Here is a 25,132-nt window from a genome sequence, read left to right on the forward strand (position 1 = left end):
CTGGTTGAAAACGCTACCCGTAATGACAAAAAGACCTAGTGAACCTTCTGGCCGAAGCTACGAAAACACCGCCATCTTCTTGGTCACTATTTTCTTTGCATTTGCTTTTCTCTAATTAATGTATGTTTTGAGGATACGCTATTTTTTATTTTAACTAAAAAGTCTATCGTCTAATGGTCTGTACAGTTGAAAGGTGAAACAGCACAATACAAGAAATAAACCTTACGCTTTGTTGACCACTTCTAAAGACGGTTTTCATATTCCTCAACTTTTATTTCCGGACCAAGCATCGTTATTCTTACTAACTCACGCGGAGAGATCCTTATCCAATACCGCACTTCTCCCTCTCCACAAACAGCGTGAGGATTTTTTTCCGATTCAATATAACTAATCACTTCTCTCACCAGAAAATGGGATAGCATGTTTTTTTTAATTTCATTGAAATATTTAAAATTGTAAAATTGTCTATTCCATCTGCATGAAAACAGAAAGAAAAGTAGAAGAGACATTAGACCGGCAACAGTTTTGATGTTTTTCGGAACACTGCTAATTCGAATTGTAATTGGTAATAAATCATATGCAAAATATGAGCTTTTTCCGATAGCTCTAGTTCACCCACAAGAGGTTTCAAGTTTCTATAGTAATATATATGGAAACTTGAAAAAAAAATCAAAATTCCAATAAAATATTTCACAGTAACTCTGGGTACCCAAAAATTTACGGTTGCGTAGTTTATTTTATAACGAATAGCTTTGTTGAAGATCGCATATTGATTGGAGGTTCCCCCAAAAAGTTATTTAACTTTGAAGACCAACCAATTTTTAAAAAAATTTCCTATTCTAAGCATGTGCGAGAAAGAGAGGCAACACATAACTTTATATGAGAATATCTTTTTACTGCAAAATCGGATCGATTTACAGTCTTCGGCAATGTTGATCCTTACACCTTAAGTTATATATCTGCTGATTTTGGGATGCACAAGATGATACTGGTATTATGTATTGAATTTATTATTTCCATTGCTTATTTTTCATATATTTTCACATACAAACTTGAAAACTCTTGTGAGTGAATTAGAGTTTTCGAAAAAAGCTCATATTTGACAACTGGTATTTGAAGCCGATTTCCGTTTGATTTAACAGTGTTCCGAAAAAAAGTCAAAATTGTTGCTGGTCTAATAGACATGATCCGTCAGATTTGCGATGAGCGCCAACAAGACAGCGAGCACAAATGTGAAGGCAGGATAAACTCATTAGCTTATTCTCTTGCGTATTTATTTATCCGGAAATATTGTACATTTTATTTATTCTCTAAATCGGTGATAATAATTTTTTGTGAAAATGCGAGTTTTTCTATCGATGTAATAAATTATGTTCATACTCTGACAATTACGTTGTAAAGCTTGTGACTCTTACATTTATGGCGTTTTAAGTTATTTCACAATGTGCCATTACATTTTGTAGAAAATGGAGTATTTCACTTTTCTAATTATTCCTAGAAAAGATCAAAACTGAGGGTTGCTATAAATCGTAACATTGATTAATTCGGTCAGCTGAACAGTACACAGAGAAAAATATTTTGTTATTTTAAATTTATTTTCATGCACATATTTGGAGCATGAATATAAATGTAAAATTAAGTTCCGCCATAAATACCCACAACTTGTCGTGCTTTCTTTATCGAATTTTATTATAATTTTACACGTTGATTGCAAATTACAGTTTCATTAAACGGGACACAAATGCACTTTAATGTATTTTTAATCCTATATTGCTGTAAAATAAATGACATGTAATATTACACGAATGAAAGTGTTGAATCATATGGTTTTTGATTCTCCCATTGAGTGTATTGTATTGAGTTACATGTCGTTTAAATTTCACTATTTTTTGGGGTGTATACTCCGCACGATGTGAATTTGAGAAAACCATAATAACATGGTCTCTGTGACAACGTCACAACCATTTTTAGATATAATGAACCTAACAAAGAATGAAGTTTCGGTGGAAGGAGAAAAAACTTTCAAGGTTTTTTCCCGAGTCCACTTCAATACCTGCTTATTTTTAGACTGCTGCACAATTATCTTTTCCAACCCACAAGCAGCTCCCGGTGGATAGCCGAATTACATCACCAATGTCTCTCAGCAGCAAGCTACCACTACTTGCTTGCCGGTAAAAAGTTTCCAACAATGGAAAATTAAAAACTCATTATATATTTACGAGCACACAAGGAACCATCTCACCGAAAACAATCGAAACTTTCAGATGAAGCAATTTCCAAAATCAACACACATCACAAGTTTGTCTTCATTTTTTGACACTTTGTGCACATTTTGTCGTCCTGAGTGCCTCTCGGTTTCAATAGAGCTTCGTTAGTAACAGAGCGGCTTTTCCACAAGTTAACACAAGCAACCAACCACCCTCGTTGCTCCCTCCTTCAAAAATGCTGGACCGACAGACATGTACAATGTATGTGGCAAATGCGGTACACAAAGTTTTCCCCTTTCCGCCTGAGTGACTGGAAAAGCTTAAGCGTTCACACTTCGTGATGCTGCATTTCACAACCAGGGCCGGAACGTCAATAAATTGGGCTGACAAAAAAAAACTCTCCAGCTCGGAGAGAATTTAAAAACTTTCCGATATTCCTCCGCAAACCACTCCATTCTGAAGCGATAATTTAAAGCGAGCTTAACAGAATCGAGAACGAACGAGGTGCAATGAAACTGTGTGTTCTCGTGACCTCATCCCAACCCAACCCTACACGTCTGTGTATGTGGGCGCCATCCGTTGAACCATGCAGCTTCGTTTGGTCAAAAAAAAGTTGAAAAAGATTTCCCTTCAGTACTTATAGTGATAAAAAGCTTCCCTTGCTTCGTGGCTTCGGACTGCTGCAGCTTGCACAAGTATCTCGACTCACTCCCGGATGACGCTAATTGGATTGGGCACTACAGTTTGTCTTGCTGTTGTTTCTTTTGTAAGAAAATCCTTGGGGATGTGTTTGTGGGAACTAGTTTTTTGTAACTGTAATGAGGTGAAAGAATTCAAAATCATTTATTTCTCACCGGATGACCTGGCACAAAACGGTACCAGGAAAATCGTACGATAAATTAATTTAGAGAAGTTTTCTGGAGGAAAAAGTGTACATCTTGAACCTTGAAAATGCGGGAATTTAAAAAATAAGGGGAAGAATTACAAATGTTGTCTTAGGGAATATCGAGTAACTGTTACGAGCTGTTATGATAAAGATGTATTACATTTCGCCAAAAAACGTTGCACATAGTCCGTTTCATAAAACTGTATTGGAGTGAAAGCAGAAACATGATCTGATAAGTATGAGTTTTTATTAAAAATGGATCCCTTTCGACTACGCAATATCATGATCAATATCGATTTACTAATTTTTACTAATTGTAATTTTTGAAAATGGTGATTCTTCTAGTAAGTCATGGATTTACATTTCGACTCCATAACTAGTGATTTCATACGTGGAACGTGGAATTTGAGTAAACATATTCTGAGCCGTGACCAAGCACATAGATACACTGAAAATATAAATTCGTAAATATAACAAAATTGATCGAGCAATGCACGAGTTCATACATTGCATGAATTTTATTGTTGATAATGAAATTATTTTTCGTGAATGAAACGAAATGTTTCGTGTTTATTTTAGTAAATGTTGGTCGCACGAATTCGTTTTCTTTCATCTTAGAAAAGTTTTCGTATTTATAACCATATTATTTTGACATTGCACTTGCAGAATACAGATCGAGCTCGGTTTCTTTGCAAATTATCCCGGAAGAGAGAAAAACTCAAAGTTATTCATACAAAACCAACGAGCATCGTGAAAATGACTAGACACAACTTCCAAATATGTACGTGAATTTATTCCCGAGCACAGAAATTAGATAGTGAATTGTATACTAGAAATCAAGAACTAGTTCACGAAGAAAAGAGGCATTCATGAATAATATTCTAAGATTTGTAAAACTGGCCATGTGAAAATACTGGAATCACACATAAAATTGCACATTATGCATGAAAATTAATTATTGTAGCATTTAGACAAGGTTTATGGTGTTGTAGCATATTTTATGTGTTTCGTGACCAATATAGAATGAATTAGGAACCAGTTCATGTGATCCATGAATAATATTATGAATCTTGTGAAATAGTTCACAAGAAAATATATAGACTGCTTTAATTTTGTGAACTAATTCACAATTACAAAACTCAAATCATGATCAAAATGTAATGAACAGGCTTCATTTTGCTCCTCTTTGCAACGAAGAGATGAGAAAAATTTTACCCCCTATAACATGAGTTTTATTTTTTTGCGCATTTTTTGCCAAGTAACTAATGGCGTTTTTGTTTTTACCTTATGCTACAGCGGTGCAGTGCAAAAAAAGAGACAGACTGATTACACCCAAGCTTGAATGAGTGTAGCATCGATTACACCGGTGTAGTTCACTGTCAAAAACGGAAACGACATAAGAGAGCAGAGAGAAACCACATTCTCGCATTGTTGAATCCTCTTGCTAGTGACAGAGCAAGGCTTTATTAGATGCTCTGTTGTTACCTCATCATAGTCTGGTGGAGCAACGGAGATAAATTGCTCAGTTGGCAGATGAGAGTAAAATAGTTTCCTCTTTACCCCCAAAGGAACCAAATTAAGTTCACTTCAAATCAGTGTTCGATTATTTCACTCGGCTTTCAAGATAAGTATTAATCCATGTTTTACCTTCTAGGAATAGTAAAGATGTTTGAATTGGGCAGCTCCCAGTTCAAAATCGCAGAATAATATTGAAGGGGAAAAATTTCAAAGCGATCAAAAACCATTTCCGGCATTTCCGGCCAACTCAAAAAGTGGGTTCGAGAAAAACGCGGTTGAAGTTTTAAGTAACCTTGAGGATTACATACTCTCCGCAACATTCCCTTTTTATACAAACGTCAAAAATACTCAGCAAGTTTTCAGCTGAAGAATGATGACTTTTTCAGTAATTTGATCATTGAATTTGACGAAAGCCGGGTGGTGTCCGGTGGGCTAAATCTTTTTGCACTATTTCAGCCAAGAATAGAACCTCCCATCCGACTAACAACATGCTAGGAGTTCCTAGGTCTAGGTATTGCTCCGTACCGAAGACTTAAGGAGTTCCTAGGTCGAGGTATTGCCACAAACTAACAGACATAACACTATGAGGGAATTCCCTTAAAAAATATCGAACAATTTTTCACTAGTCATCTATCCCCCATATGCTTGTTCATATGTCAGTGGCGCCACCATTTCAAAAGCGGTCACAGTCCCAACTACAAACATATTTAAAGTGACCGTTAAAGTGGGCGAAGCACTATTTTCGAGTGTTATGTCTGTTAGTCTGTGGTATTGCTCCGTACCGAAGACTTAACCTGGACGGACCTTAAGGTTTTACATCATAGCCTTTATCCATTCTGTATTTAGTGAATCACTGACTTATAGTCTCCTTTTCTGATTCGCTATTCTCGATTGTGTATCAACGTTTTAAGTTTCTTCTGGCGGTTGTATAATAGCCGAAAAGGACGAAATCTAATTCTACACTAAGTAACAGCATATTTTAATATATTGGCTCTTCCACGCCAAGGTTTAACTTCCAAAGCTTTGGCTTAAAAACCGTTTTTTTTTTTTAAAGTAAACTTACATGTAGGAAATTTATTGAATTAGCCTAAGATGGAGCTGTCGATCTGCACATTCGCACATATGTCGCAAGCGATCTGTAGATGTGTTAAATTAGGTTTTTTTATTAAATCTGTAACTGTCTACCGACAAATCTACATTTACGAATACCTCCAAAAGTGACTACTTGAGGTTTTATGAAGGCCTGACACTAGTTTTATGATACTTTTGCTTTCCTAAACAGTGATAAAAATCTCAACATTCCAGAACTTCACTTTGTCAGAAAATGTAGGGCCATCGGAAGCTAAAACTTCGTTAAATCGCACTCCTGGTCCTTTCTTCAAAATCATCCAGTCGTCACTCGTTCGAATTTGCACCGGTTATATGGTAGTCGGTATTTGCTAGTATTGCTGTTTTCCCATCCATTCTTCTTCTGGATAACCGAGGGATCTCCTGTCGTAGTGTTTATCATACTTGTTACGCATAATAAACATGTCGTTTGCAATTGGTATTTAACCCAATTATGGGAACGTGTCTGATAGGGAGAGTGGAGATACCAACTTGTCATTAACATTTCGCAGTGAATTTTTTCACATTCATTTGTGATATCTTTAATACATTTGTACGCTTTCTTTGTACTGCAAACTTTGAACATGATTATTGAAGTGTTAATAAGAAGCATTACTCCCGATGGCCGGCTGTTCGGAGTTCAAATTGTTCGTTTCGAATTCTCGGAAATTGATCGCGAGCGACTACGTACATATTGTTAAGATCATATTGTCTATAGATGAATAGACCTCTATCATATTCCACGCGGCTTTTTCCTTTCATTACCAAGAATTTTGATACGCATATTGCTAGTATTTCATTGAAGTTCAGAAATAGTATCCCAGCACTGGAACCTGTTTCCGGAAATCCGGATTCCCGGGAACCGAATGAAGTAACCCGATTCATTTTTACCAAGCCTATAAGTGGATGAGTTCCTGAATCCAAAACACCCAAAAGTGTCGAAATCGGTTGGAAATTACCTTAGTTATTGACATTTCAGTTTTGTGGGTATCAGGGTACCCACGTTGGCCTGTTACGTAGTACAAAAATTCAGGAGTCCCTCCTCTCTCCTCCCCTTACTATATCAACAATATTATTCACCCAAAAGCTTGACTTAGTGAAGTTTTAAGATGTCACACAATTTCAATTTCCAGCTATGGATAAATCATGGGAATTTCATCACTTGAAACCTAAAAAGGTACCCGGGTACCGCGTTGGACACATAACTCAATCTGCAGTGCCCACCAAAATCTGCAACTAACGGGCCTTTCAATAGACACAAACCTTGAGAGTTTGTGCCGGTCACAAAAGTTGAGACCGCCCGTGCTTTCGAAATACCTAGAGAAGCATGTTGTCAGATGAGTCACTAAGGTGCTTCCTATTGACGGCTCTGCCTTAAAAATGTTGTCTCATATCCCTTTTTTCGTAAACCTTTCAATTTAAATGATTTTCAATAGTTTTCTTTTACGGCACAGATGTTAAATTATTACCAATGTTTAAGTTAGTTTCTGAATCGACTGGTGTATAAATGGATTAAAATCCATTTAGTAATAGCGGAGTTGTAAGCGTGCAAACCTTGCGTAGTTTTGTTGCATAGGAGATATTTTTGATTTTAGATTGACACGTAGGCCAAGATTGTGAGATAGGACATTCTTGTGCAAAATATGAATAATAGCTTGAACAATAGAGCGCATAATTTACGACCAGTATCTGGTGGTGTAAAAGATTCCTTCAAGACCGTCCAGCATGAGCGGTTTCAGGCATGAGAGAAACATGCAGCTTTACATACAGCAATTGTCGGATGAGGGTGTTGTCGACCATTGCACAGTGGTCCAGCAAGCGAAATTAGCGGGAAACAATTGTTAACGCATTCATCTTTAGGTTTAGAGATTTGGTGTCTTAGAAACATTTATTGTGCGTGACAAACTGCATCTTTTGGCTGAAACGGTTTTAGGGTGGCCCTTAAAATGTGAAAGTTGTGGACATTATTTCAAATTATAGTTCAGAGAGAATGATACTTTCTTCTGCAATATTGTAGAACAATCAATTCTGAGCAACTTTGTTGAAGATACTAACTTTGAATCTCAAACCGTTTTCATTTTATAGTGAGTTCCATATCATAACATAGGGTGTCTCTCAAAAAAGCAGTTTTCTCCGTACAGTTTTTTAATATGATTTTTCTCACAAAAGTACCCTTCAGTGTACTTTTAGAGCATAATTAGAGGCAACTTTTGCTGAAGAAAGAAAAATTTTATCTTGTCTGGTTCAAAAGTTATACTTAATTTTCAATTAAAAATACGCCCTTTTCAAATGTCGATATCTCAAAAGGGGGCAAACGAAAATTGATGATTTTGATTGCATTTGAAAGGCTGTGCTTTTGCCTAGAATATATTGAAAAATTGGAGAACGCTTTTTTGTCTTTCTCAAATAAATCAATTTTAAGTAAAAGTATTTTTGCGTATAATCCTACAGCGCTCACATTAAAAAATATTTGTTTTACGCTGATTCTGTGAATTCTTGTCAAGACTTTTCAAGGATCACATACATTTGCAGGCTTTTCATATTGCAAATAGGATGATGACCCTATTTTGGGCTCACTCGTTAGGGTGGCGCACTCTATCATTAATTACTCGACCTATGTACAATAGTTGAAATGCATATAAATTATGATCAATGCGTTAGGGTCAATATATTTGCTTTATTCCTGAGAACCAGTATATTAAATAACTTGTATACGAGTGCAACAGAAACTAGAATCGCTTTCCTCTTACTTCCACCCTACCATACCACCAACAAACATAATGGAGCTATCGAAAATGCAAATATATACTGAAGTTTTTAGGCGGTTTTTTATGCCTATGTGTACAGTATGTAAAATAATTAAAGACATCCTCGTTCTTTTCTATTTAATCCCATTACCACTACTAGACTGCCACACTTTATTACGACGACTAACTTATTCAGTTTTTTATTTGTTGGCTGTGAAACGGTAAATCAAAAATGTTAAATGAATGCTCATCGTACAATACAACAAACCTTTCCTGTGACCAAAACTACTGAAACGATAAAGGGGTGTCTTCAATTTTTTACATACTGTATATAGGAATTGTTGCATTCGCGCAATTCTCTGTTTTTATCTTCGTCGATGAATCTTTGATCATTTGATGATTTAAAAACCACAATAAGCGCGTCTTTTAAAGATTACTGCTAGTGTGTGAAATCGTTACCAAACATCTTAGCTGCAATGAGTCGAACTCTCATCAGTTCCCCATTTGATAATCAAAATCATGCTTTGTTTATGGGTTTCAGTATTGCACTTGATGTACTCAATTAAGCGCTTTGCAGAGTGGTCTACCAAATCTACGAGAGTCGTTTTAAAGTACTTGAATGATTCTCTTATTTCATTTAAAAATATTATAAACTATGTTGAATAATTTGTTGCGTTTATATAACAGAAGGATATCAGATTTTTTTTACTTGAACAATACTGTTATATGAAGGTCAATTTTGTTTTTTGGTTTGAGGTTAGTAGATTGCAGATCTTGATACTGCTACCTGCTAAAACCGTTCCAGCAAATGAACGAAATCGATTGTAAATTTGTGTAGTTTTTGGGAAATCTTGGCAATAATTGGAAGGAAATTATAGGTCAAGTCATTGGTGATTGGTAGTCTTTACCCTATCTGCATTATGAAAAGCCTGCAAATGTATGTGATCCTTGAAAAAACTTTATAAGAATTCATAGAATCAGCGTAAAACAAATATTTTTTAATATGAGCGCTGTAGGATTATACGCAAAAATGCTTTTACTTAAATTTGATTTATTTGAGAAAGACAAAAAAGCGTTCTCCATTTTTTTAAAATATTGTAGGCAAAAACGCAGCCTTTCAAATGCAATCAAAATTATCAATTTTCGTTTGCCCCCTTTTGAGATATCGACATTTGAAAAGGGCGTATTTTTAAGTGAAAATTAAGTATAACTTTTGAACCAGATACGATAAAATTTTTCTTTCTTCAGCAAAAGTTGCCTCTAATCATGCTCTAAAAGTACACTGAAGGATACTTTTGTGAGAAAAATCATATTAAAAAAACTGTACGGAGAAAACTGCTTTTTTGAGAGACACCCTATGTTATGATATGGAACTCACTATAAAATGAAAACGGTTTGAGATTCAAAGTTAGTATCTTCAACAAAGTTGCTCAGAATTGATTGTTCTATAATATTGCAGAAGAAAGTATCATTCTCTCTGAACTATAATTTGAAATAATGTCCACAACTTTCACATTTTAAGGGCCACCCTAAAACCGTTTCAGCCAAAAGATGCAGTTTGTCACGCACAATAAATTTTTCTAAGACACCAAATCTCTAAACCTAAAGATGAATGCGTTAATAATTGTTTCCCGCTAATCTCGCTTCCTGGACCACTGTGCATTGTATCCGAACTTGACGACGACGAACGAATCGAAGCTCAGCTAAAAAGAGATAATCTAAACATCGTGTGGCAACAGGTCCATAAAGCGGTCAGTACAATAGCCGCAGAAGTGTTGAGTAACACACGGGTGAACCAGCGGAAAGGCAGGTTTGATGCAGAGTACCGAAAAGTAACGGACGATAAAAACCAAGCTAGAAGTCGAATGCTTGCAGCACCTGCACATCGGAAGAACAGGAAGCGATATGCTGAGTTGAGGGCAGCCGAGAAAAACTATATAAGTAGCGTGGATACGAAGAAAAGATGCTCGCTAAGCTACAGAATACTTTTGTCAGGAGCGACGCGAAGAAACATGATTAACAACATGGGGAGGAATATCACCGATTATGACAATGGTACAGGAGTAGCTGACAGATGGAATAAGAATTTTGAGTTGCTATTGATCGGACAAACGAGTAGAGAAGACACAAGCAGAATAATGGGCAGGATGTGGATCGGAACGGTAAAGCAATTAGAAAGAGCGGACTTTTAAATATCGGAAGTGACCAGTCCCACGAAGCAATGCACTGCGTGATCGGAATGAAACGGGTAACAGATAAAATGCCTTCGAACTATTTGAATGACTTTGTATGCCCAGGGTAACAACCTCGAGTGTAGTAATTATCGAAACATAACGATCCTCCAAATCGTATATAAGATATTCTTTCGTATCCTGTTTAGCATACTGCGCCCTTTGGATGAATCCTGCATCAACGGATTTCGAAAAGGACGATCGACAACGAATTATATGTTTACTCTCTGCAATAATTCTATACTTATTTCAGCAATACAACTTGCAGTCTACTTTCTACTTCTGCCGCAGTCAGTCGTACAATCGAGCCAAGTGAACAACAGGCCTCTCGATCTAGTGTGCATTGTCTCGAGAACAAAGGAAATATCGGATTATTCTTGTCATCATGAGTAAAGTTGACGAAAAAGCTCTACTTCGACCCAACGCTGCGGTCGTTGACTTTAAATGTTGTTTAAAACGACCGAGTTTTAGTGAAGTGGAATACCTTCTGAAGGTAAAAATGCAACTTAGGCTTGCGGAAGTCTTGTCCCTTCAGTATCATCATCTTCGCAATGTAGTGTTAATATCATTCAACACGTTAGCACAAGCCGAGCGTTTCGTTTTGAAGAACAACTTTAAACACGTGGTTGAAAGTGACAACGTTGGAATTAAGATTCCCGTATACATTGAGAATGATTATATAGATGTAAGGTTATAGGACCTATCACCTCGTACCCCTCCTGAGCCAATTGCAAAATGCATGTCGCAATACGGAGAAGTAGAATCCGTTACACCTGATACTTGGAGAAACTTCTTCCCGGGTACTCCTAACGGCGTTTTTGTAGTGAGGATGCGGGTTGAAAGGCCTATACCCTCCTACTTGGCAATAAAACTCAATACTCACGGAACTACAATTATGCAAACTACGCTATGCACCCATGAGGGGCAAACTCCTACGTGCAAGTATTGTAATCAGACAGCTCATCATGGACAACCTTGCGCGGAAGATGCAGAGGAAAATGCATCTCAACCGATTGCCAACTCATCTACGGCAAACCAACCTAAAACAGAGTTTTCAATACCAATGCCTGAACCACAAACGGTGGCCAAATTTGTGGCAGCTGATCAGGCCATTGTGGCATGTGTATCACACATGTCATCGACCCGCGGTCATTCCCAGTAAAATGCACACGTTGCGTCTTGCTGAGCTTACAGAAATATTACCTTCCCACTGTTACCGGGCTAAACTGTTGCTAAGCTGCATGTAGCGCGTCAGCGTTGATCGTGCGGTCTCTTTCTAATATATCCTCTCTCACGATCAACGTAGCGATCAATGATTGGCTCACAAATACATAAAGACTTCAGGTACCTCCAAATTGCATAGGCTAGGATAAGTTATATCTCCGAATAAATAATGCTGCCATTCTTGCAGCAAATGCCAAACTGAAAGCATCTTGTTCCCCAGGTCCAGATGGTGTTCCCTCGATTTTTGTCTAAAAGTGCATCAGCGGGCTTCTTGAACCACTTCGGCGAGTCTTCGAGCTATCACTCACTACTGGTACATTCCCTTCCTGCTGGAAAGCAGCGCACATGTTTCCAGTTCATAAAAAAGGAAACAAATCGAACATTGACAATTATCGGGGAATCTCGTGTTTAAGTGCTGTATCAAAACTGTTCGAGCTGGTTGTGTTAGATCCTATTTTCTTTCACTGCAAACACTACATTGCAGATTCATGCCTAAACGTTCGACAACGACAAACCTGCTCTCGTTCGCAACATATGTAATGGATGGATTCGCTGACGGATTGCAAACCGATGCTATTTATATGGATCTATCTGCGGCCTTCGACAAAATCAACCATGATATCGCAATAGCGAAGCTGGACAAACTCGGCATTCATGGACAACTTCTGCGCTGGTTTCGTTCCTACCTCGATGGAAGGCAACTCCAAATCAGCATTAAGGACTGTCTATCTGCACCATTCTTCGCTACATCCGGCATACCACAAGGAAGCCATCTCGGTCCAGTAATATTCCTCCTCTACTTTAATGACGTCAATTTCACATTACAAGGACCCCGCCTTTCTTTCGCCGACGACATGAAAATTTTTCAACAAATAGGGGATAAAACCGATGCCGAGCTTCTTCAGAGGGATCTGGACAGCTTTAGCACGTGGTGTGATCAAAACAGAATGGTTTTAAACCCGAGCAAATGCTCAATCGTTACGTTCACGCGGAAACGCCAACCGACTCAGTTTAACTACCATTTCTTCGGCTCGAGCATTCCAAGACACTCTCACATCAAAGATCTCGGAGTCATCATGGATTCGGCATTAACATTCAAACCACATACGTCATACATCGTGGATAAGGCATCACGACAGCTTGGGTTCATCTTCCGAATAGCGAAAAACTTCAGGGACGTATATTGTCTTAAACCGCTTTACTGCGCGTTGGTCCGCTCAACGTTAGAATATTGTTCAGCTGTTTGGAATCCGTACTACCAGAACGGGATTTACAGAATCGAGGCTGTCCAACGCAGGTTCATACGCTTCGCCCTTCGTCATCTCCCATGGCGAAACAGATTTCAGCTGCCGAGCTATGAAAACCGTTGCCAGCTTATACACCTCGATACACTCAGCATTCGGAGGGACTGCTCTCGAGCCCTGTTCGTCTCGGACTTACTCTCTGCCAGAGTGGATTGCCCTACAATCCTCGGACGTCTGGATCTTCAAGCCCGCGTTCGAGCTCTACGTAATAACTCCCTTCTGCGAGTTCCGTTCAGGAGAACCAACTATGGTTGCCAGAGCGCTGTAACCGGACTCCAACGAATTTTTAACAGTGTGGCGACGGCCTTCGACTTCAACCGGACGCGGAATGCTATAAAAGCGAAAATGTTGTCAATTTTAAAATGTAATTAGTTTAAGCAACCACCATTGGGGCCAAGGGGCTTGTTGGTGAAGGTAATAAACATAGTCAACTTTGAACACTGCAAGAGCACGCATCGTGCTGTTTAGTTAATATCACCCCCATATAAGAAGAGAGGTCCACATGGCGACCAGTGACAACCTTCTCCGTTTTGAGGATGACGAACAAAAAAGTTTACGAATGCTTTTGTGTTGTTGGGTGCGATCATAACATTCCAATTTGTAGCCTAATTTGACAATGTGTCTAGCAAATTGTAGAAACAGTTAAATAGGAGTGATTGAAGCAGTCTCTAAGTCTGATTGATTAGTGATTGGTGATTGGACGTTAAACGCAACATCGAACAATTTTGAATACTAACAATAAAAATGGGCAATAAGAAATCCAGCCCGAAAATAGAAGCAAACGGTGACAAAGACATAACCGTGATACAAAATCAAGAAGTACATTCAGAATTCCATGAAAGTCATGAGATTAAGTTGATATTGATAATAATACTAGTGTCAATACAATTATTGTTTGCGTTGTACAAATACGCGAAAAAAAGACTACTGAAACAAGCTTTCAATAAAGCGAGAAAATCTTTGAATAATCTCGCGGATGTGTAATGAATTCGTGTGCAGCGTTAAGAGTATACGAAGACAGCAGCGAAGTGAAACGAGAGCTGAAGCATACCGTGCTGCCGAAGTTGGAGCTGAAATATACCATGCCACCGGAGTGAGAACGAACACCGAAGATTGCTAACACGTCGAAAAGAATGAAGTTTAAAATTTAGCAGCTCTAGAAGCAACCGCGGAAAAGATGAATATTATTAATGTCAATAATATGTAAGTTGATTTATCTATAATTTTCTTCACCCAAGCACCTTTACCTAATGAATGACCCATACAATAAATTAAAACAAATTCATGATGACCTAAAAGCAAAAGTAAATGTCAGGTTTTCACAAAGAATATTGTCCAAAAAAGTAAGCTTAGCAGATGGTCTTATGCAGAAAAATTATACGAAACATCAAAAAATCCTGAAAATAAATTAATTTTCGAAAAGGCACTTAAGATATATAAAGATACTAAACTGTTAGTTCAACAAAAAAGGATCTCGCAAATTGTTTCATTTAAAGCAGTAGTAACCGGTATCATTTTTACAAAAAGGCTAACCCCCAAAATGACGTCACTAATGGACATAATTAAGACTGTTTCCACGCTCATACCCGAGTTCGATGGCAGCAGTGACAAGTTAAACGGAATAATCGCTGCCATTAAGGCTTTAGAGACAATATTAAATGATGCTAATAGAGCGACTGCCATCCAAGTAATATTATCAAAACTTTCAGGAAAAGCTCGATCGGCCGTGGGTGAAAATCCACAGCAAATTCAAGACATTATCGATGGGCTGAAAGCAAGATGCTCGACATCCAACCCACCTGAAGTATTTCTCGCAAAATTAGCCAACGAAAGACAAACTGCGGAATTAGCTAAATTCACGGAGCAAGTTGAAAAGCTCACTTTGCAACTTGAAAATGCTTACGTTGCAGAAAACGTTCCGATTGCCACTGCATCTAGGCTAGCTGTTAGAGCCGGTACAAACGCATTGGCAAACGGACTTAAAAATAGGGAATCACAATTAATAATTGAAGCCGGTAAATTCGAAACCCTTGCCGACGCGATAAGCAAGGCCAATGAAAATGAAAAAACTCAAGCGACTAATACAGTTTTATATTACAAAAATCCCTCTAACATAAACACCAGAGGCAACTACCGTGGGCGCTATAACCGAGGTAATGCACCTCGCGGCGGGAATACATACCACGGACGTAATCACGGTAACCAGAATAATTACAATTCATCTCGAGGTAGAGGTGGATATCGTAACGGATATGGGAACCGAAACCATTTTCGAGGCGGAAATTTTCATCCGCATAATCGTGTCTTCTACGCTCAGTCGGAAAACATGCAGGCCCCCCAACCCCTGGACGTTGGGGGTATGACGGGAACCACAATTGGCCCAACGCAAACATTCCAACAGTCCAATCAGCAATTATCTCTACAAAACCCACAAGTAGCGCTAGCCAATATTGCAAGACGCTAAAATGTTACAATATAAGTACATCTTGTACGAATTTTATAAATATCAAACTATCTGTCTGCAATCAAGTGTGCACCCTTTTGATGGACACAGGAGCAGACATTTCAATACTAAAATCAAACATTGTGAATTCGTGTGAAATGGTTAATGTTAATGAGAACTGTTCACTCTCAGGTATTACCCAACAAAAATTACAAACTCTTGGAACAATTACTACAGATATCATTTGCCCAAATAATACTCTAATCCAACATAAATTTCAAATAATTAACGAGGACTTCCCAATCCCCACCGATGGAATTCTAGGACGGGATTTCCTTACTAAATTCCACTGCAGTATTAATTATGATTCTTGGCTACTCACAGCAATACATGAAAACACCGAAATTGAATTTACCATACAAGATAACTTACTTGGGGTGGACGTAATACCACCCAGATGCGAAGTTTTGAGAATTATCGACTCTGGGTTGCTTCGAGGAAATTACTTCATGGATTCGGCAGAAATTCTTCCAGGTGTTTTTAATGCGAAAGCTATAGTAAACTCTAGAAATCATTTAATAAAAATAATCAATACAAACCCTGAAATGATCAAAATTAGCAAAACCTTCAACAGAACATACGAACCACTGGAAAATTTTGAAATTTTTACTTTTAACAAGACTGATACACAGAATAGACACGAACGGCTTTTAACCGAACTGATACTGGATGGAGTTCCAAATGAAGCTAAACAAAGCCTAACGAATTTATGCTCAGAGTTTAGTGACATATTTGCGCTCCAAGATGACAGCCTAACGTGCAATAATTTTTATAAGCAAGATATATTGCTAAGTGACCAAACGCCAGTCTACACTAAAAATTACCGTATTCCCGAGGTCCACCGTAAAGAAATAGATGGACAGGTGAACAAATTACTAAAAGACAACATTATTCGCCCGTCTGTATCACCCTACAATTCCCCAATCTTGCTTGTGCCTAAAAAGTCTAACGAAGGCACGAATAAAAATTGGAGGCTTGTAGTCGATTTCAGACGATTAAACAAAACTATCGTTGCCGACAAATTTCCGCTCCCCAGAATCGACGACATTCTCGACCAACTGGGTAGAGCTAAGTATTTTACGACACTAGATTTAATGTCTGGTTTTCATCAGATTGAATTAAAGGATTCTTCAAAAAAATATACTGCTTTCTCCACCACAAACGGTCATTACGAATTCAATAGACTCCCATTTGGACTCAACATTTCACCGACCAGCTTCCAACGGATGATGACCATAGCTTTGAGCGGTCTTCCTCCGGAATGCGCTTTCCTTTATATCCGATATTATTATCGTTGGGTGTTCAATAAAACATCACCTTTTGAATCTCGGAAGAGTCTTTCAAAAACTCCGAGAATTTAACTTGAAATTGAACCCGTCGAAGTGTATGTTTTTCCGTGGTGATGTAACCTATCTTGGTCATCACATATCTAGTAAGGGAATTCAGCCCGATAAGTCAAAATATTCAACAATATTGAATTACCCTGAACCACAAAATGCGGACGAAGTGAGACGATTTACTGCTTTCTGTAATTATTACCGAAGATTTATTCCATATTTTTCCGAATTTACTGCTCCCTTAAACAAACTTTTAAAGAAAGCCTTTCTTAGAAAGGTATTAAATTTGAATGGGACGCTAACTGCAAAGGGGCATTTGAACATCTAAAACAAAAATTATTATCACCCACAATTTTACAATTCCCAAATTACAATGAAAAATTTATTCTGAGCACTGATGCATCCAAAATCGGTTGTGGTGCTGTCTTATCTCAAATGTACAATGACATAGAGTTACCCATAGCTTTTGCTAGTAAAACATTTACAAAAGGTGAGAGTAACAAATCTACTATTGAACAAGAGTTGACAGCTATTCATTGGGCAATCAACTACTTTAGAACATATCTGTACGGGAGACGTTTTACGGTGAAAACAGACCACCGCCCTCTTGTCTACCTATTTCCAATGAAAAATCCTAATTCAAAACTGACCAGAATGAGGTTAGATTTAGAAGAATACACCTTTGACGTTGAACACATAAGCGGAAAAGAGAATGTTGGCGCCGACGCTCTTTCTCGCATTATGGTCGACTCCGAGGAACTTAAAAATCTTTCCATCTTGCCAATTCAAACAAGGTCCATGACAAAGCTACAATATAAACAAAATGATAATGACACACAAACCAATTCATTCGCTGATGAGACTGATCACCTCAAAGCTTATGAATCGGTGAATAACCTTGACGCATTTAACATGCCGAAAGTAACATTTGAATTTAACAACAATGCCTTAAAATTACGAATTTTGACAAAAACACTGAAAAGAATTCTTGCACAAGAGCAATTATTTTATAAAAGTGAAAACATTAATTTACAAAGATGTCTGCAGACATTAGATGAAATGGCCGCCAAAATAAATTTTAAAATGCTAGCATTGAAAAACGATGATATAATATTTACTATGATTCCTCAACAATCATTTAAAGAAGCATGCAGCAAAATCCTGAAAAATTTACCAATTATCATCTACCAACCAGCACAAATTATGAACGATGAGGAAATTATACATAAAATAATCTCTGAAAACCATGACACGCCTACGGGAGGTCACACCGGTACTAGCAGATTATTCAACCGATTAAGGTCGAAATATTACTGGCATGACATGAAACAAACCATAGCAAATTTTATTAAACTATGTGTGAAGTGTAGCCAAAATAAACATAAAGTGAAAACAAATGAGAAATTTGTAGAGACGACAACTCCAATCAAATGTTTTGATCTTATATCAATCGACACGATTGGACCATTCACCAAATCTAGGAATGGAAATAGATACGCATTAACAGTTCAATGCGACCTATCGGAATATATCATTGCAACTCCGTTACCCGACAAACAATCAAATACATTAGCTGAAGCCCTGGTAGAAAATTGTATGCTCATATACGGATGTCCTAATACGATTAAATCCGATTTGGGAACCGAATATAAAAATGAAATTTTCGAAAACATCTGCAAAATGTTGCAAATCCAACAAAAATTCTCAACAAGTTATCATCCGGAAACAATAGGAGGCCTGGAAAGAAACCATCGATGCTTAAATGAATATTTGAGAAGTTTCATTAATGATGAGCATGACGATTGGGATTCATGGCTTAACTACTACACCTTCAGCTATAATACCACACCTCATACAGTCCATACGTATAGTCCTTTCGAGTTAGTATTTGGAAAACTTGCTAACATACCAACTCAATTTACAAATGCTTCCTCAATAGATCCAATTTACAATTACGAATCCTACATGAATGAACTAAAATATAAGCTGCAATGTACGGCTGAAAAAACAAAAACTCTTCTTGAAAAAGCTAAAGCAATAAGAATACAGAATCAAAAACCAATTTCAAATCCAATACACGTATCGATAGGTGATAAAATTTTGTTAAAAAAGGAAAAAAAGACGAAAATTGGACCCAGTATATGATGGGCCATTCGAAGTTATAGAAATAATACACCCCAACGTGAGAATCAAAAATATTGTTAACCAAAACGAAAAAATAGTTCATAAAAATCGAGTAATCTTGTATGATACTTAATGAATGATAGTACCATGTAAAATCATTCCTCCTAAAAGGAGAGAGGAGCGTAGCACGTAAGAAAGTGAAATTTACCGAAATAATATGATTATATATAATGATTATAATTACCACATTTTGTGAGAGGTATTTGAAGTCAGAATCTAAAATGATCTTCAATCATTTTTCCCCTAAAGAGTGGTGGTGTGGCATGTGTATCACACATGTCATCGACCCGCAGTCATTCCCAGTAAAATGCACACGTTGCGTCTTGCTGAGCTTACAGAAATATTACCTTCCCACTGTTACCGGGCTAAACTGTTGCTAAGCTGCATGTAGCGTGTCAGCGTTGATCGTGCGGTCTCTTTCTAATATATCCTCTCTCACGATCAACGTAGCGATCAATGATTGGCTCACAAATACATGAAGACTTCAGGTACCTCCAAATTGCATAGGCTAGGATAAGTTATATCTCCGAATAAATATAGTCAACTTTGAACACTGCAAGAGCACGCATCGTGCTGTTTAGTTAATATCACCCCCATATAAGAAGAGAGGTCCACACCATAATGACAACCGCAAAAGAATCATCCAGCACCCCAAAAGCAACTGTAAGCAACATCGGCAACGAATGCAGTAACAATGACGACGGATTTACACTGATCAACAATAAGTGCAAGAAGCAAGGGAGAACATCTGATCTCGGACACCAAGCCAGCTTCGACCGGGACGTGAAAAACAAGAGAGAATTAATTGACCCCCCTGACGCTGTTTGCCAACAGACCTCGCGAAAAAAGGTCTCCGCTCGCAATAAAAAGTTGCGCGCACGAGATCCAATTAATTAATTCTTGTTTTTATTTTTATTTTTACATGTATTGTAAACGTATAAAAGATCTACGGCTACCGCTATGAGCCATGTCAAATGAACGAATTTAAAAAAAAAATACAACTTGCAGACTCATCATCTGTTTATAGATTTCAAAGCGGCGTACGATTCAGTGAAACGAAATGAACTGTAGCAGCTCATGCTTGTGTGTGGCTTTTGGGCAAAACTGATGGAGCCAGTGGCGTAGTCAGAAATTTGGTTTGGAGGGGGTTTTGATGAAAATCGCAAATTTTTTGAAAAAATGCTAAAATTTAATATGAGTTTGATAAATTATTGAAAACTCAAAAACATAAGTAGTCTAACAGATGTCATTCCAGTCTACAAACAAGAAGGATCAACATGGAACAGTTTTCAAACCTCTATAGATTATTTTCTTGTATAATATGTCAATGAAGTAAAAAATTGCGATCTTTTAAAGTGGGATCAATGATCTAAAAAATTTTCAACGTTCAAGATCACCTAATATAATAATCTTTGACTTTGAAGGTTTGACAACTTCGGGAAGTTATCAACATAAAGCAGCGCCTGCTTTGATATTGAAATTTTAGTGATTAACTCTCATAGAGGTAATTATGGTGAATTAATTTTTCAAAAATATTAAGAGACATGGTGCCTTCAGCAAAGTTTTTGATAATGTCATTTCGAACAATTTTGTTGAAAATATGAAGGCTACATAAATTCAACATATAGGGATTTAAATGGACTGGGCCTGCTATATTTCTTCTTAGTGAAGAAAAATTTAGGTGAAAACTATTTTTTTCTGTGCTACGGATAAAATTTTTTGAAACAATCATTGCGAGTTGAGAACACAAAACCTATAACTAAATTATGGATGGATGGAACTGAAACTTGCGTTTCGACTTCATCTCATCAGAATCCGACACTAACTTGGTGGGCGGACTAAGCTTGCGCCGAATTGATGCTAGCTCCTGAAAATGGAATCACTCTTTGTGTTTTTGAGTCCTTCTAATATCTGGGAATTATTTGTTTTAAATCCAGTTCCCTTATTTTTTTTGTAAGCTTCAAAGGCACCTTGAACGCAATGTGAATTTATTATTTAATTACCGCAGAAGAGATTTATCAAATACAGTAATTTCAGAATAGCTTGTTGTAAAGGTTTTCTACTACTATATTTCGATACTCTGAATATGTGGGATATTTATGTCTTTGACAAAGTGGTTTGAAATAGCACTTTCGAAAACTTTGCTGGAGACATTAAGTCTCGACTCAAATTTGCTTGAAGAGTAATTCTTCTCTATAATTACTTCTAGGAGGATTAACCGTCAAAATTATTCTATCAGCAGATGAACAGTTTTACGTTTTGAAATTCTTCAATGTTACTTAACATCGAAATTTGGCAGTTTCGAATGAATGTGATCGTGACCGTTAAAAATTTATGGAGCATTAATTTTACTTTTCTTCATTAGTCAACCTCACAACTTGCAGTACTAGTACGTAGCACACAAAATTTTAGTACGCCATTCATTGCATCCTGCTAAGAGGCTATTCATATAGTTGATAATACAACAAAAATCCAATGCTCATAAAACCGATCCTGACCTGCTAGAGACAAAATTACATCAGCTTTCAACTAGTTTCTGAAATGTTATTCTTGTTGTTAACCATATTGAATTGTTGTCTAAACTCTACACAATCTAAAAAAATACATTTTCAGCAAATGTTGAAATGTATGTAAGTTTTCGGAAAACAAGCTTATGTTTTATATGCAATCAACCTATTCAAATTTAGATTCCCATTCGAAAAATTGTCTCTAATCCATATTTTGAAGCATCTTTCCAAAAATGAGCTCATAATAATTCAGACAGTTATTTTATTTTACATTGAAGTAATTTGACAACTATGGGATTTTGGCTAAGAGATAAGTTACAAGATCCCCTTCCCACAATTTTCCAAAAGTTCTCATGACGCTTTAAACACAGTTCTCAATGTAGTGATCAGAGAATATTTTTCCAAAAATATTTTGTGGAATATTAAATTAAATTCGTCAGCATCAATTTTTTTTCAATCCAATTAATTTTGGTTTGGGGGGGGGGGTTTAAACCCCAAACCCCCCCCCCCCCCCTGGCTACGCCACTGGATGGAGCTGATTCGTATGACGATGGATGGGCTAAATTAAAGCAAGAAAATAACTACAAGCTACTTAAATGTGCCACTAGATAGATTGTAACAGGGTGATGTACACACAAAAAATAATGAAATTTAAACGACATGTAAATCAATACGAATGTAAACATACAAAGATTGAATCAAAACTTTGATTGAAAATTACGTTGAAATCAATGTACTCAATTAGAGCATCAAAAAGCATACAATTTTACACTTTCATTCGTGTAATATTACTTGTCATTCATTTTACAGCAATATGCGTGTAAAAATACATTGAAGTGCATTGGTTTTCCGTTTGAAGAAACTGTAATTTTTAATCCACTTGTAGAATTATAATAAAATTCATTGAAGAAAGCACGACAAGTCGTGTGGATTTTGGTTGGAACTCAATTTTACATTTATTTTCATGCTCCAAATAAGTGCATGAAAATAAACTTAAAATTACAAAATATCTATCTAGTGACATGCTAGCCGCGAAAACTTTCTCTGGATTACGTCAGCTAAAGTCCCGTAGTCTATCCGATCCGGTCCGTCGGACGATTGAACGACTTTATTGGTTTGACTTTGGTGCACAAGACTGATTCCACTGAAACGAGAACTAGTCTCGAAATGAACCATTAGGTCTCTGTCATTCTGAAATATGTCACTAGAAATGATTGATGAAGGACTGTGTTTTTTATAAATAATTCAAGTTGCCACGATATTCTTTTCAAACTACACGCCAAGTTTAGAGAGAATAAATGCAGTCTATATGAGACAGGCCGTTAATCAAAAATATTGATTTTATCTGCCCCCTGGAGAGCAGTTGCATTAGATATTGCATTGTATACAAAGTTGTGGGAACCGTGAGTGAATACGAAAACTGTACTAATTTGAAACAAAATGAATGAAATACGGTTTATTTGAACATACTTTGTATTGGTAAAAATTGACTAAATCCCATAGTTATGGATAGAAGCAACATAAACAGTAAACCACAATCACTAACACTATCCAATCCTAGAATGTTTAAAAAACACTTCCGCAGCTTCCATTCTTCGTTTCGCAACTTGACATTCTACCGCTACCAGTTTCGAGCACCGGTGAACATATGCATCCACACCCGGACAACTCGATACGGATGAAACATACAAAGTGCCACAGTTAATTCAATATCCGTAAATTTGCACTTTTATTCTGTCTTCCATCCAGCTGCACAGATGATGTCTGCTTTCGTACCTTGCTTGCCTTGACACTGACCTGGAAAAAATTACTTCACTTCGCCAGCGAAATTAACCAGTATGTTACTGCCAACCTGATGGGCAATCTATTTTTATCCATCATAATCCCCACACTTCACCGACATCGTCCAACCCACGCGAGCTGTTACACAAGGGAGAAAATAAAATAAAAACAGAAACCTGGTGAGCTTTCGGACAGGTAAAACATTTCTCCGGTCCGGAAATATATGAGCTTAATTAGATGGCTAACGTTTGGTCTGCGAATTTGTTGCACCACATGTTCCCGTAATCGAAAAACAAGGCTTCATAGAATACACGATTAACACTGCTGATGATGGGAAAACTGAGCTAATTTTCAGACCTCCCACTTGCTATGGCCTGCTGGTAACATCTGTTTCACGATTACTGGCACGGACTGACATCCTATTAAATCCATTTACACCACTCACTGAGAAAAATGCTAGCCGTAATAAAAGTCCTGCATGGCAAATCTGTTACAAATAACCGAGCGCACCCACCATCAGAGACCACCCACCGGTTTAACCGCACGATCCGAGATTTCAATCTCTTACTGTTAAATACTGCCAGTTGGTATCGGACCAACAACGGTGGTCTCGGCTGACCGATTTGTACCGAACAACAGGAAAACACAAGCGACCGAAAGACCCAACTAGCAGTCCCGTCTGGAGCACGTGTTTCCTGAAACAGGACTGAACTTCAAACTTGGCAAACGATTTCGGCTGTGTGGCTGACAGCAGCAAAGCGATTTACTCTCGCCAAAGTATTCCACAACAAACCCCGACGCCACCACCATCACCCTGCCTCTTCCCATTGGGCTTGCAAGACCACGTTATCAAACCGATACAAACGCAGCGAAGCCAGCAAACGGGAGCAACGAGCGCCTGGTTGACGGTGGTCGCGAGCGAACAAAAAGCTACGAACCACCATCCACAGGACGCACACGCCACCGACCGCCCGGCACGGGGATCGATTTGCATTGTTGGCGGGGGGAGTGGAAACCTACAAAACAGAAGCTTTCCCAACGCTCACCATGGTGACCGAAGTGCTCTGTGCTCTTGGCATTGGTACTGAGAGTTACGCGAGAGCATTGATTTTGTTGGTATCAGGATGAGAAATGTGGTTAGGGGATGGTCACAGATTGCGACGCGTAGATTTTATGATCTGCGAGTACAAACATACTTCATTTAGTAACAACAAATGTGCTGGGATCCAATTGGGACAAACAAAGTTGATTGATTGCACTATTCCATATGTAATTTCCAATGTTGCGAGAGCGAGTTGATTTGTGTGCATTGAGGTGGTAGATTTTTCTGTGATGTTGGACTTGTATGCATTGTCGGTCCTAAAATAAGTCAAGAAAATTTATTAAAAAATTGAGTGCTTGAGTTCCCCAAATATATTTGCTTATTATGAAAATTGTTTGAATGTTAGAATTCGAGCACATGACACAAGATTTCAAAAAAGCATCAACAAAATAAAAAAAATAAAAAATTGACAAGTATTTAAAGAATCTGCGAATGTTCAACATTTCCGTAGTAAAATGAAATCGAAAAATAATCTAAATTTTTTCAGTGGAAA

At 37.6% G+C, this 25,132-nt stretch overlaps 1 protein-coding gene across 1 annotated transcript in view; it reads right to left on the reverse strand.

Moving 5' to 3' along the window:
• LOC131679398 (dual specificity calcium/calmodulin-dependent 3',5'-cyclic nucleotide phosphodiesterase 1-like) overlaps window positions 1-24,250 on the reverse strand; it is a 796,874-nt gene extending 772,624 nt beyond the window's left edge. The window contains exon 1 of the mRNA XM_058960126.1: window positions 24,052-24,250. The gene's annotated coding sequence lies outside the window, so the exon portion shown is untranslated. The remainder of the gene's footprint in view (window positions 1-24,051) is intronic.
• Window positions 24,251-25,132: the final 882 nt, after the last annotated feature.

The sequence above is a fragment of the Topomyia yanbarensis genome, chromosome 2 (assembly GCF_030247195.1).
Source record: "Topomyia yanbarensis strain Yona2022 chromosome 2, ASM3024719v1, whole genome shotgun sequence".
NCBI classification, from domain to species: Eukaryota; Metazoa; Arthropoda; class Insecta; order Diptera; family Culicidae; genus Topomyia; species Topomyia yanbarensis.